The sequence below is a fragment of the Chamaea fasciata genome, unplaced genomic scaffold (genome assembly GCF_029207755.1).
Source record: "Chamaea fasciata isolate MVZ Bird 193981 ecotype frontalis unplaced genomic scaffold, bChaFas1.0.hap1 SCAF_1, whole genome shotgun sequence".
NCBI lineage: Eukaryota > Metazoa > Chordata > Aves > Passeriformes > Sylviidae > Chamaea > Chamaea fasciata.
This window is the reverse complement of record NW_027094086.1, coordinates 23,386,061-23,392,060: the sequence shown is the minus strand read 5'-3', so window position 1 is coordinate 23,392,060 and position 6,000 is coordinate 23,386,061.

Here is a 6,000-nt window from a genome sequence, read left to right as displayed (position 1 = left end):
ACTATCATGGGCAATTGTTTTATAAGCCCAAGTGCCAAATGTTTGTCTTTTGTTTTTTCCAACAAATTCAGAAAATCACAAATCTTTGTCAAATTTTTGTTTTACTAAACTGAAGTGGTTTAATCAAGATGCCTTTGTGGATTCACCCACAAGCCACTTCAGGTCTCATTTCTGGAGCTGGAGCTGTGGTCAGTGGACACTGAAGTCCCACTGGTATCCATCAAGCTGAAGTTGCAGGCAGGCTTGTGCTCAGAGAAAGTGGCAGAAGAAAGAACTGGCTGAATTATGTTGCTCTCAGAAATTCTCTAATTACCTCAAGTGGGGCTGGAAGCAACCAAACAGACCCATGCTTTCCCTTTTATTGAAAGGAAGTCAGGTGAACAATCTGCTTCAGGGTAATGTACACAGGTAATTCAAGAAGAAGTGATTTTGGAAAACTAACCATAGCAGGAATTTAATGGGAACTACCATGTATGGCCAAGCTTTACAAATGTCTTTCAGTGACCAGATATGGAGTTGTTCACTCTCCCCAAGCTCCTGAAAACGCAATACTTTGTACAGAAAACTCTGTACTGAAAGCCCTCATGACTTCAGAGGAGGTGGTATTTTTCACAAATGCCTAAGATCTGAAATCAGAGGTGGTAGAAGAATCTCAGTCTTTGCTTAGAGGAAAAACATAGCATCAATATGGCAGAAAAAGAGCTTCAAGAGTGAATCACCACAGCCTGCACACCAGAAAACCAAGAAAAACAAACTTTTAAAAAATCAGACCAGTTTCATAACTATTTGAGTTATATGCCTTGGTGAGGTTCCAACACTGTCTACCCATGAGTATGTGGCTCCTGAGTTTGGCTCTACACTTCCAGCTGAGGACAAACCCTGTGGCCATCAGCACAACCGTGCTGATGCCCAGGACATAGGGACACAGATCCCTGGTTACTGGAGGAAGTGAGTCAGTGGGAGCTGCTCCAGCCAGCTGTGCAAAGGCTCCCTGGGATAAGGAAGTGCATCAAGCCCAGCCTCATCTAGAAACACAAATATGGGAGGATGGTTCACATCCCTTACTTGTGAATCATTCCTGGATTTCAACATTCCCTAAGACCTCTTAGGCATGTGCTAGATGTTTTGGGACTCTCTGCCATGTAGGGATTTTGATACAGGGCCCCTGTGAACAAGTCAGTTCTGGTGATAGTTAAAACAGATTTTAATCAGGCCAGATGTGTATGTAAAGATGAGGGAACAGAAACGAACCTGAACTACTGTTTGAACTTTCTTCATGCAGCATAGTGGAAAAAGGATATGCAAGGGCTATCTATCTCTCTTCAAGGCTATTTCAACAACTTCCTAGTGTGAGCACAGCCACCAGCTCTTTGATAAATTACTGAAAATTTACTGCAAGCGCCCATTCTAAATTTATCTGGTTTGTTAATGTTGACTGTTATGGCAGTGCTCTCCATGACTTGCATGTGTTATCCTATGTTCTGCTGTCTTTTCAAGGTTTTTTTTTTAATCTTCCTCCACTTTTAATACAGCAGTGACATACTATATGCAAATGACAGTTCCATGTGTTCCATGTATCTTTATTGTATACAACTTAGCCAACAGCTGTTTCTAAACCACAGTGTGCAATGTATATTCAATTCATGCAAAAGAACCCTGCAATCATTCTTTGTTTTGATTCAGAAATTGCTAGTGTTCGTATTGTGTAATCATTGTTTTGGAAAGATCTTCCAGCTACTAAATAGCTGGTATTACTGTGGGCGAGTAAGAAATGCCTAGATTACCTTCTTAGAATAGGTGGCTAACAGTGACATCATTAAAATAAAGTGGTATCAGGCACTGTAGGCCAAGTATCTTGCAGTAAACATGATCAACTACTAGTGTAAGTAATCTGAACTTGCATCCCACTTCTAAAATAATTACTAAATTTTTTTTGACCTGTAGTTATTCAAAACACAGGGAGACAAGAAAAGGCAGAGAGACCCTCCTTGGAAAGCTAAAAAAAAGGAGTCTAGCCAACAAGAATGGAAAAAACAACTGCTGAATCAAGTAGGGACACTGCCTGCTTCAAAGAAATAAATGTAGAAGTTGCTGAAGGTTTCTAGAGTAGAGAACTTGTGACCACTTTGGATGTGTGGATGCTATGAGCTTGAAGAAGCTGACTCTGCATGACCACTGAGGTACACGACCAGTCCTTGGCCCCAGATTTCTGTTGGATGCTGTTATTCTGGCAGAGGAGACTCCATACTTCTGCTTTGCTCCACATAGGTGTGTGTATGTCCCATGTAGAGCAGGATATGCCGGTCTGCGGACAGACTTTTTTTTGTCTGGGTTGCTGACTCTGAACTGCCCTGCACCCCACAAGTTATCCCTTAGCTAACACCAAGATGATTCAATATTCTAAAGTTAATAGAGGGAGGCATCCCTGAAGAAAGTGCCCTGAATCCTCCTGCAAAAGACCTCTTGATCCTATGTGTGACTTAGGCAGCAGCTTCAGTGTTTAGGTTAGTTGCAGGCACAGATTTGGTGTCAGGAAGAAGAGGCGTCTTGATTCTCCCTTGAGCCTGTTCATCACCCACTACAGTCTGGAACAGCCCCACTGGGTCTGCTGCAGGCTCAGCCAAGTGGGTTGCTGGGGCTTGCTGCTAGGGCAGAGGCAAGGCTCCAGATATTGGTGGTGACTGGAGGAGGAGGACCTGCATCCACCCTGTAATGCAGAACTTGCATGGAGCAGGCAAGACTTCAGCCTCTCCACCTGTGTCTTTGTTGCACAGCACAAGAAAGGATTCCTTAGAAAAATGTGTCTACAGCAGTGAATACAAGCTTACATGATATGTATGAACACAGGGCAGATCATCAATACAGAAGCAACTTCAATTCTAGTGTTTCCCAACTTTCAGATTGACATTCCAGTTTTGATATTGTTCTTCTGAACCATTTTACCTGCAGTTCAAATACAGCAAAGACAGAGCTTTCGTCTGCATGTATGTGTAGTTCCAGAAAAAATACAAATTTCAGAAAAGCCATATTTAACAGATGAAACATCAGGAATTAATTTGATGGAAGAATCAGTCTCAGGGCAGCAGGGACTCCAGTTTAGCTCAATTAATAGCCATTTTGCCTTCGGTTGCTTTAACCTGGTAATTTAATCTATAAGAGTTAGATAGCCTATAAACATTTGTTTATCATTGTATTTGAAAATGCATTTCTTCACTTCTAATTGGATTCAGTTTTATTGCTGTAAGAAAAAAGTCTCAGCACTTAGCAGCAGTCAAACAGAATTCATTTTCCAGGAACACAGAACACTCTCTTTGAAGGTGAGCTTGCTTTGCCAAATCTTTGAACTTTGCCATATGTACTAATCTCTGCTGCCAATGAAGTGATATTATTACAGACACACAACTTTGGCAAATTTTCACTAAGAGTTTGTCTTGATCAGAGATGTCTAAAGCTTGCCAGAAGAATGTAGAAACATGTAGACAACTAATGGGTCGAGCTCCTAATAGGTGGACTGGGAATTGTTTGAGAACGCATATTTCCAAAGTAAGAAATAGGATTCTTTTCATTTAGTCTTAAACAGAAGAAGTCAATCCTGACACTGCACACTGATCTAGCATAGTTGGATTCTCATATCTCTTTCGAAAGCTGGTTCTTCAGCATTCTCTCATTCCCAGCAATGTCAGGCTGTTATCAGCAGGCATTTACAGCAGTGACCATGTCAGAAAGAATTTCTTCCTAAATTTCCTATCACCTATATGAAAATGCCTGTGTATCCTGTTGATTTAAGAGATTCGATACTGGCTGTGAAAGCATATTGTTCATGGGTTCAACTGGTTTTGAGACAGAATTTGCTACTTAACCAAAATTCACTTCAATAAAATCTGGTTAGTTGATTGCCTTGAAGCTGCTCTGGGGCAAAGTCCACCTAGGGCAGGTGGACTGTCCTAGGGCTGAGGACCCATGTGAAATACAGGCTGCCTTCCCTAGCCCTGACCAGGTCTGCCCAGCTGAACCATCCATGTCTCTGACCCTCAGGTCCAGTGGGCCTATTGAGTCCTGGTGGACTCCTGCCTGTGCCAGGCCACAAGTATATGTCACTGGAGTCTGGAGGATACCAGGCTGGAAACAGAGGCTGCACTCTGGCCCACCTCTGGATCCCTGTCGCTAAAGGAGACTGGTGACACTTTTCAGCAGGTAGGGCGCTCAGGGTCCTACATGCTGCTATGACCCTCTGAGATATTTACACATGTGGTTACTTCTTTCATTTCAGATCACACTTTAATACCAATGTCAATGAAAAAGAAAAAAAAAAAACAAACCAGCTGTTAGCTAGTAAATTCCATTAATCTGCATAGGGTGAAAGGGACTACATTTTGTTATTACTGTGCAGATGCCATGTGTGAAAGGAAGAAAACTGCTAGACTTCGTGCACATGACAAGTGTTTAATTTTATTGGCCTTGTATTTCTACTGGTGTCTCCTGTCCAGGACAAATATTCCTCTTTTCAGGCTGGCTTATTCACCTCCTCGCTCAATTCCCTGAGGAAGAAGAGCAAAACTTTCTGCCATGAGGTTTGCACTTCTCTTTGGCAGTCAAACCAGAGTAGAGGAAGATAATTTTTCTGCCAATCTCCCCTCCTGCCTGGCAGGAAAATGAAGATGATCTTGCCACCTGAGAGGCCTTGCAAGTGTGAGCACCAGCCTCGACTAGCAAGGCACCCTCCATGGCCAGCACATGTACCAGATGCATGAGGCACATCTTGAGTCATGGGCCTCAAGCCAAGGATTATTGCTGCGAAAGGGTCATATGTCAGCAGTGCTGCAGAAACCCAAGCTTCTGACCTGCTTACCTTGGAGCTAATAGTCCTGATGTGCTGGATTATGGGAATAACTCCTTACAGCAGCTGGAGCCTGGCAGGAATGAAAACTCAGCAGGAATTGCAGGTGCCTGTGCAGATCTGGGCCAGCTCACAGCAGCCCTGTAGAGCCGGCAGCTGCAGCAAGGGCTGGCTCTAGGAGAAACTGTCACTAATGCAATATATTTTGGGGTCTCTCTCTCCAGATTCTAAGAGAAAAAAAGAAAAGGCAGATGACCCAGTCTGGACAGAAGAAAATACTACTTTTACTGTGTTGGGTGATCATTTATTTCCAGTTTATGTCCATAAAAAGTTTTGTGTTTTCTCCAGTGCCACAATTTTAAAAGCTTAGACAGTTCTTGGGTCAAGTATGAGAAGCTAGGGCTCATTCAGTCTTAGGCAGCCCTCTCCAGAAGCACAGTCCTGAGCTTGCTATCCTTCTCATTTGGTGGGTAGCTGAAGTCAGAGGTGTGTGTCTACTAAAGTCTTTTTTGGGGTTGCAATTCATCTCTTTGGGTTCTGCCTTAAGTCTCTTCTATGTATCTGTACACTTTTAAGGAGAGATTGCTGAAAAGTGAATGGGCTTAGCTGCAAAATCCAACCTACACAGTTTCTAGTTGGTGAGCTCCATGTGAACATTTCTCCCGGCACAGGCATCAGTTCATCATGTTTCTTCCCAGGGACGCATTGGGATATGCTGCCCAGGCAGTGGAGAGGCAGGGAAAGTGGAGATGCATTCCCAGGCAGGGAATGCAAGAAACTGTTTCCTAAGTCTACCTGAACTGAGGGATTGAGGGAAAAATGTACCTTCTGACCCAGAAGTCCAGAAGTGCAGCCTGGCCAGTTGTGTCACTGCTCCATTCTGCCCATGAACCTAATTTCATTTCTGCATGCTAAAACTGAGGAGAATCCAGGTCTTCAGTTGATGCTGGGGTGGGAGAAAGCCAAGATCTAGCTGGTCCACCAGTTTAAATATGACCTAATCTTGGAGAACAGAGATCAGATGGGATACATAGAGTTTTCAAGGATAAGCATTACTGCTACAGAGAAGCTTTACATTTAAAGCAATAAGGTGTTTGATTAGATAATGCTAACGGTTGAAAGTTCATACACGCACACACCCTGTAGTTCAATGTTTGCCTCTG